Here is a 9,386-nt window from a genome sequence, read left to right on the forward strand (position 1 = left end):
ATATATCAGTTTTTGGGGGTTAACCTAAGCAAGGCCTACGATGAGTCCAGCCCAAACAAATATCACACCCCCCCATCTATATAAAGGGGGGGCATTCCAGAAGAATGGTATGTTCTATTTCTCTGCACTACATAGCAAGCACTCTACACCTTCTAGACTTTCATTTCTGCTTAACAGGTGATTGACTTCACCATTGGAGTGCCTCCGACCGGCAACCCTGGTTGGGTGGTGCCGATCATGCTCATCTTTGCAAGTATATAGGACCCATGTTCATCTCTTCGTTGGATCTCTACAATCCATGTGAGAGGATATTTCATGGTCTCACAAGAATGATTAGTGTGTGCACTCATTTAGATGGTGTGTATATAGGGTGCACACTCTTTTCTGTGTTTTTTTTTTTATTTTTATAGTCAAAAAATTTTAAATTTTAAGAAATTTTTATATTTTTTAGATGCACATATCCTAAATATACTTTAAAAAAGATAATATTTATGATTTTTTTTAAAAAAATTCATCAAATACAATAAAAAAATATAAAAATTCAGTATATTTTCGTATTTTTATGTATTTATTGAATCTTGTAAATATTTTTTCATAAATATTTTACTTTTTAGGTGCATTTGAGTTATGTGGATTTTGAAAGTAAAAAATTTACTTAAAATATTAAAAAAATTTACTAAAAACAAGAAGAAAAAAAAAAACACAAAAAAATAAAAAAATTCAATATTTTAAAAATCAATCGAAATCAAACTAGGTGATCTGTCTCTGTATTTCAATTTTTATGAGGACAAAATTTATTTTATTCCATTGTAGTATTGAGGCTGGAACATTTTTATCTTTTATAGTTTAAATTAGGGATGTTCAAAAAAATTGGTGGAATTGGTAAATTGCTCCAATTCAGTCCAAACCGCCGGTTTGGTTTGGTGTTTTTGGTTACGATTCTGGTTCTGAAGATGGTGGAATTGTTCAAATTGGTTTGGTTCCCGATTCCAAGGCTTTGGCTACGGATCCTAATCGAACGGGACTGTTACATATTTATTTATTATTATTTTTATATTTTTATATAAAAAAAATTAAAATATAAAATGTTTCTTACAAGATTTGAAGACTAGTCATCATTGTGAAATTAATAAACTCTAACCAACTTAACTAAATTAATTATTATTAATATATTTACTAATATAAAATACATATCATATTTATTATATAAAATTTATAGAACGGGATTGAATCGGTTTTTATGGTTCGTTTTGGTTCGGTTCCATAGGTTAACAGTTCATTATGATTTCAATTTTTTTGAAACCGTAAGAAATGGTTTGATTTATGATTTATTCTAAAACCGGACCAATTCGATCCATATACCCCAAATTTAAATATAATCAAAAAATTCTTATGTGATTTTGAACCAAAATATTGTATCATTGTTAATTTTACATCCAAGCTAACGGAACACACACCATTTAGAGTGGACTTAATTTTTTGAAATATATATGCCACATTGTTGAATTAATTATGGAGAAATTAAATCTTATCCAATTTCAAGTTTCTACATACAAAAAACTTGCACCCATCCATCCATCTCTAATTATTTTGGGATACGCTCCGTTCCACGCTTGCATCTTTTCATACTCATTCATACTTTGTGGGCTCAAATTTAGATTCACATCAATAATTTAAATCGTCTATTTTATAGGTTTTGTAATAAAGGACATTCATGTAAAAAATTAATTTAATCAGACATCTATAAACATAAAAACAAATCACATTTTGTTTAATAAAATGAATAGCAAATAAGATTGTAAATTTAAACCATTCATTTTGTAAAACAAAACGTGATTTATTTATATATTTATATAAATCTAATTTTTTGTATGAATAATCTTTATTATGGAGCCTATGAGATAGACAGTTTGGATTATCAAAGTGAGTACAAATTGAAAGTATGAATAGGTATGGAAAGACAAAATATGGAAGGGAACTTATCACAATTATTTTTAATCAAATACATAATTTGTAGTTTCCAAAAAAAATAAAATAATATAAAATTGAGAGGATCTCAATCCTTTTTTTAGTACCTAACTCTTAAGAAGAAATAGACAGAGACAGATGGTTGCAACTGCCACTTAACAGGTGGGTCAACTCGGAGTTTGTTGTGGAGGAAGAAAGGGATCATCTTTTTGTTATTATGCATTTCATTTTTCTGTGTTCATGTATGATGTTTGATGAAATCTGTCTTTTAGTGATTGGATGGATTGAATTTGGGACATATCCAATTTTTATGCTCAGTACATTTTCTCTGTTTGATCAGTTTCCCTCCTTACATGATTCTTGATATACATTATATTAGTGTTCCCAAAAAACCAAATTATCATCAGCTAAACAGAGGAGTGGAAAAGGAGGAGTTGTGATGTGAATGTGCAATTTCTAATGCATTTGGCTTGTATTTGGGGCTCAAATATAACATTAAATGTGTTTAGAACTGTTTTGTTTTTGGCTAATTATTTCTTGGAAGTTTTTGGCAAATAAATGACTCTACATTATACGTATGACTTTGTTTCTGTGAATATTCTGTTTCTTTTGGTGTTTGTGGTTTCACTTTCTGGACTAACTGTAATTGGGTCAAAGACTTCAACTACAAATTTAGAATAAAATTATATTACACAATGAAATACCAAAATATGAGCTTTTCCAAAAGCTAGACTGGTTTGATTTCTACTTTTCTATCCATTTTATCATAGAATATAATTATACTTTACAAAGAATGGAATGATTTGTTGAGTTTGCAGATCCCAGTGCTTGAAAATCATAATTTTCACTTAGTTAATTTAGCCATATTACTAGTCAAATGGCTCAAGAACAGTAAATGAGCTATAGTAGACAAAATCTTCTTTTAGCATTAGCTTTTTGAATAACCTATTGGAATTGTACACTCTTTCACTATGTTTGGTAAGAATGAAAAATGAAGGAACAAAGAGGGCGGGGGATGGAAGGAAAATCCCTTGTGTGATAAGAGGAATAAGGGGATGAAAATGAAGATGGAGGAAAGACCACTCTCTCCAGACCCAACAAATAAATCTCTAAACGTGGGTGGTTATGATGTGGGGAAAAGGCTTTGTCTCCTTTAAAAAAATGTGATATTAGTTTCTCATCATTCAGTCCTTTTGTTACTTCTTCACTAATTAGGGTAAAATTATAAAAACAATATACTACTTATTGTCTTATTCCCTGTTTCCCTTCCTCCTTCCCTTATTAAACATTTTGGAAGGATCCCACAATCCATTCTTTAGGTTCTCCTTTTACTAAGCATAGCATTAGTTGTAAAATTCATATCCTCTCTATGAAAACTATTTGTTATTTAGAGGCATGATGTGAACCTTAAGTTACTTATGTTTGTTTTCCTCATGTTTAGTGAATAGGACTGCATATGAAAATAGGTGGTTCTAAAGTTTTATGATAGAAATAGTGGTCACGTTATACACAATTTCTAAAATTTCTATACAACAAGAAACTCGTACTCATCGCACAAGGTTCTCGCTTATAGGATTTGCAGTTGTGAAAGGTAGTTGGTAGGTTCACCCTTATTTTTATTTTATTTTATTTTGTTTTTTGTAGAGAAATTGATTCCCGTAAACCATCACAATGTTGTGAACAGACAACACTTGCCATCACATTAGATCATGATCTAAAAATATAACAGATTATTCCCCAAGAAGCAACATATTTCAGTACCATTTTTTCATTCGTGTTTGTCTTTTTCTTGGAGGCAATTAAATTGTGTTAATAATTTATGTACTAATTATTTTCAAGGAAGTCCAGATTCTACTTGTTTACAGTCAAGATGTTCCTTTTGAATTTTTGATACTGCTGCAATTCCAAATAAAAAAGAAAAGTTTGTGTTTCATGTCTTCTTAGAAAGCTGTCATTACTAGGACTAGCTTACATGTCATCAATAACTCATTCATGAGTGAAGCTAGAAACACTAACTAGTGTACTAACTAACATATCTGTGTTGGTTGATATACTAATTAGTGTTCGTGGCATTACTCCTCTTTCATTTGCTGTAGAGAAAATGTCTAAGGAAGCCTCCTCCATATCCTCTGGTAAGCACTTCTTTGCTGGCTAATTGTTGAAAAGTGTAAACAAGCTAAGCTATGTGCGCTTAAATTAGCTATATGGCATTTTATGGGCTGTATTTTGATTCAGATTTCTAAGAGTATTGGGGATGATGTTTGGTTCTGCTTGCTTTTAGAGTCACTGGGTTAGACTTCCGTTTGCTCTGTAACACAGCACCATGTCAATGTAGTGCCAAAGGCCCCAAAAAAATTAAAGAAAATCAACTTGGTGTATTTGTGACCAAAGGTTACCTGCTTGATTAATGTGAGTGATTGAAATAATGTGCCAAGTAGTCTTCAAAAACATGCACAATGAGTAAGAATACGATCCTAACTAGGTTCAGTGAAACCATCTTTCCACTCATTGGCTTGCTGGCTTCAGGCTCGGCAAAATGTATTCGTCTGTTTTTGTATGTTGACTATCACAAGGTATTTGTATTTGCATTAAGAGGGGATAAACTAAATAGAGTTGGACGGCATATTTGGTTGATCAAGTTAGGCATGGTTGAACTTGGATCAAGTTCAAACCTGGGACCAATTCTTCTTTTCCAGGCATTGTTTAGCATAGTTTCCCTAACCAAGCCAGTTTTGGGTGCAATTGCACTCTCATAGCATTTTCTTTGTTGAAGTTTGACCAATCTACCAATGCTACATAGACCTCAATTCCATTCAATCATTCTCTGAATATGGTGTGTGATTAAACAGAACCTACTTTATGGGCTGTTTGGGCAACATCAAAAAGAATCAGCTCCGACCCGCTTCTAATAAATTGTTTGATTGCATATTTTATTTATTTATTTTTAAATCACCCATCCTTGGTTTTATCAAACAAAGGTGGGTCCAGCATACCTTAAAAATGCATTTACCAAACTCTTAAATTTTTTAAAACCAGTTAAGTTGTGGTTCCCAACTGGTTTTCATTCTTTCCAAATAGAATTTTAGCTTAAGCTTCTTATGCTACATAAACCAAGCAGAACTTCATTGGCTAACCTCATATATTTGATGTATAAGGCCTCACAGTAATCAATAAGTATTTGTCCTATATTTCTGAAACATTTAAGCTTTTTTGGCAACTTAAGAGTGTTTTTTGTTATATTTATTCTTTTATGGATACGTGACAGAATGCTTTGGAACCAAATATGAGCCGGGATACACTGGAGTACCACTGGGGGAAGCACTACAGAACATATGTAGAGAACTTAAACAAGCAAATAGTGGGAACAGAATTGGATGGAATGACATTAGAAGGCATAATCATTACTACATACAACAAGGGTGACCCCCTTTCTGCCTTCAATAATGCTGCACAAGTATGAAACACAAAACTCTATGTCCTTATGTGCTTTTTCAAACTATTTGAGTTCATTAGCCTTTTTTGGCTCTTTAGACTGATCTTTTACCATTAGAATCAGATATTCGTCATAGTATTGTTGTCAAGTTCATTCAATGAAACCCTTCTTATTTGATTACTTGGACTTGTTTTATGACAATTTTGCTGATTTTTATGAGATCCTATGCGTGTTCAATAAATTGTATCGCCTTGGTTGTTGGTCCTAATAAATACTCTTTGATAAACCTATTTTTCAATCTCATAGATGTAATTTTAACCTTGTACGCTTCTACAAGCATGGAATCATGATTGCAACTAGTGGACATGTGACATTGAGTCATTTTTTCTCCAAAATTTGTCATATATGAATTTCTATTTGACAAATTTTGGAGGACAACATTGGGACTTCTAAAATAACAAATTTTGGAGGAAAAGATGACTCAATGGGACATTGGGATATAAGTATGTGAGATCATAAGAATAATTTGGATCATATGAGTAACAAGAAAGATGAAATAATCAAATCTCGCATTGGAAGAAGAAGGAAATTGAAAAGACAAATCAAGGTGAATAATTAATATATCTTATGGACAAATTAATTTAGCTACTATTTTCTTGGAAGGTCGGCTCAACCCAAATGGCAGGAGACCTGTGCAAAAAACAGGCGTCTTCTATCTCATTTAACCGTCCAATGTTTCCATCCCCTAAGCTGTAGACTCCACTATCAGAAACGACCGAATGATGGCAAAATCCTATGTAAGGGTTAGAACCAACAATATCATCCGTGAAGTGTATCGAGTTAGGCTGGCACCTGGAAAACCCACAAGCTAAAACAGACATAGAATAGTTGTTACCCTAGGAAGAGAACACCATCACCCAGGCTATCCATCTCGACCCGCTTATTATTAGTTGCTATGGGCTGCTTGTAAACCTTGAATCCTACAGTTACTCGCGATTTCGGATTGTCATCATTAACATAAAAAGATCGGTTGAATGTCCTTTGAACCTGGAATATATCACCTCCAGATGCTTCCGCAACATAGTTCTTAACTAAATAGTGATTGACCACAAAACAATTTAGCCAAACAGAACCGGCAGTGCTAGGGAGGTCTAACAAGAGCTCTACGAGGTGGCAATCTCATTAAATAAATAAATAAAAAAAAAAAAGGAGCAATACTGTGGCATGGCAGTGGGTGGAGTCCACTGCCACATCATTAGAGTTATTATTAATTAGTGATCTTAAGTATTTTTGCACACAGAACAGTACATAGTTTTTAATTAAATAGTGATTTTTTTTTTTTTTATTGATAACTAAATAGTGATTGACCACAAAACAATCTAGCCAAATAGAAGAGTGGAGGTATAAAAATCCAATGTGTGTGTTTGGTTTGAGTTTTTTGGATTAAGTTTTTAAAAATTGAGTTTTTTATTTTTCGTGATTTTTAATTTTTAGTGAATATTTTTAAAATTTTAAACATTTTTTTTTTACTTTTTAAAATGTACCTTACTTAGATGTATCTTTTAAAATAAAAAATTTGTGAAAAAATATTTTAAAAATTTAATAAATACATAAAAATATAAAAAATATACTGAATTCTTGTATTTTTTTTTTATATTTTTTATATTTAGTGAATTTTTAAAAGATTTTTTTCACAAAAATTGTACTTTTTATGTGTATTTATGTTAGGTGCATCTAAAAATTAAAAAAAATGTTTAAAATATGAAAAAAAATCAGAAAAAACAAAAAAACACCAAAAATAAGAAAATAAAATTTTCTGAAAAATGTTTTTGAAAAACAAAAAACAAACCAAGTGTACTATGTTCCAACAACGTTCATATACAGCATATAACAGTCCTTCGCTGTAAATAAATTTGCAAAAATGTTTAGGAGTATTAAAAGTAGAGCTCTACTTATGTGGCAATGGACTCCACTCATAAATGATTTGATGTGTGTATCTTGTTTTTTTTGTTTTGCTCCATGTCATATCATTAGAGCCATTGTTAGAGCTCTAAATTTAGAACTATGAATCATTGCTCATGAAATTGATATAACCCAGCGAGCCATGATCATCTATCAAAGTCCAGGCTTTATCGCCTGATTTAATGAAGGCCAAGTGAAAAGTACCGTAGATAATGATAACTGCATAATCATGAGACACAGTAAGGTTAGCTGATAGTATAGCCTTATTAATATAATTCTCTATTTTTGGGTCTCTTGGGGGCACAATGATTGCAGGGAGATGGATGGCACCGCCCTTGCCATCTGAAAAGGGTTAAACAGGTTATGATGAGACTATCATCGTTCGATATTATCAACCAACCGTGGGATGAACCGTAACCGCGGTTTTTTTTATTGCCATTAATGTTAGTCACGATAAACTTCATGTCCAACACCTTTTTGTTGGTGATAGAGTAAAAATTGCGAGTCGTGTGGTTTGAATCTTCTTCTTGTTGTTGTTGTGGAGAAGGGGATACCAGAAGTAGTGGAAGTTGATTAAGGAGATTGGAGGGGTGATTGGGGAGGTTGTGGTGGTCGAGGGCTGTGCGATGCTATGGCTTGCAAACTGCGGTGCAGGAAGTGTAGTCGGAGAGGGTGAGCAACTTGCTCAAAATCTGATCCAGAAAGTTGTTTGGAAACCATGCCCATTCTGATCTTGTTGTGGTTTTTTTTTCGTTCTTTCTATCTGGGTTAGAAGAAGCCATGAACTGGAAACTTCAAGCTAAACTTTACATTCTGTTTAGATAGTGAGGGGGAGATGAGAAAAAGTTTGTGGTTTGTCACCTGAAAACAAAAGAAATTATTATGATTTTTTATCATTACATTTGGATGAATAAAAAATAACACAATGTGATTTCTCATCTATATTATTTAGATAGAGTAAATAAGAGAAAAGAAACGGAAGTGTTGTATTTTAATTTACCAAAATAACTCTCCATATTAATAAATTATGTTTTTTCATAAAAGTAATTTTGGTATTTCAAATTTTTTTTCATTAATTCCTTTATCATCAAATCTCACCACTTTTGATGAGAAACAAAACATAGGTTTGATAAGAATTCTTTTATCACTATTTCTTACCATTTCTCATCATTTCTCACATACTTAATTATCTAAAAAAGTAAAAGAATTTCTTATTCTCACCATTTTTTTTATTTTTCTTTTTTCACCAAATCTTTCCCTTCAAACATAGTGTCATTGGAGGATGAAGTAAAACAAGAGGAATATATAGGGTTTAATAGGGGTTTATATAATTAGCTTTTCATGCAATTTAGGTAAGAGCAAAAAACAGGACCCGCATGGCCACATGCCTTTTTTATTTATTTATTTTTTTATAATTATAATTGTTTTGTTTTTATCTACAACATTTTAAAATAAGGTGAAGTTTGACTAACTTAAAAAAGTGTACTTATTTTATCTTTTTATCTTTTTTAAGTCACATCAATCAACATCTCCTCTCTACTTTTTTTATATATAATAATAAAAAAAAAATAAAAAAATACACTTATTTAATCTTCCCAAAACAGTCACATCACCAACATGGTCAACTGATATGACTTCCAGGTTTCAACTATGCCATTGTGGCTACATGCCCAGGCACAACGCAACACCTATGGGCTATGGGTGTTATTTACACCAAATCATCTCATTATTATTTTTTAATTATAATTTTACCTCTATCTAAAATATTTAAAAATTATTATTTTAATTTATTTTTTTTGGTTACGATATTGAAAATACTATTTATTTTTAAAAACAAATTTGATTGAATCATTTAATTATCAATACCAAAAAAATATATATATATTTTTTTTGTGTGAATAATTTATTTGACATGCCTTACAAATAAATGATTTTGATTACCGAGTTGAGCCTAAGGTTCCCTCGATTAGACCATCCAATCTAATTAATGAATTGAAGAAGAGCCTCATTCTTTCAACATGTA

The sequence above is a fragment of the Camellia sinensis genome, chromosome 1, assembly GCF_055761805.1.
Source record: "Camellia sinensis isolate YWXY chromosome 1, ASM5576180v1, whole genome shotgun sequence".
NCBI lineage: Eukaryota > Viridiplantae > Streptophyta > Magnoliopsida > Ericales > Theaceae > Camellia > Camellia sinensis.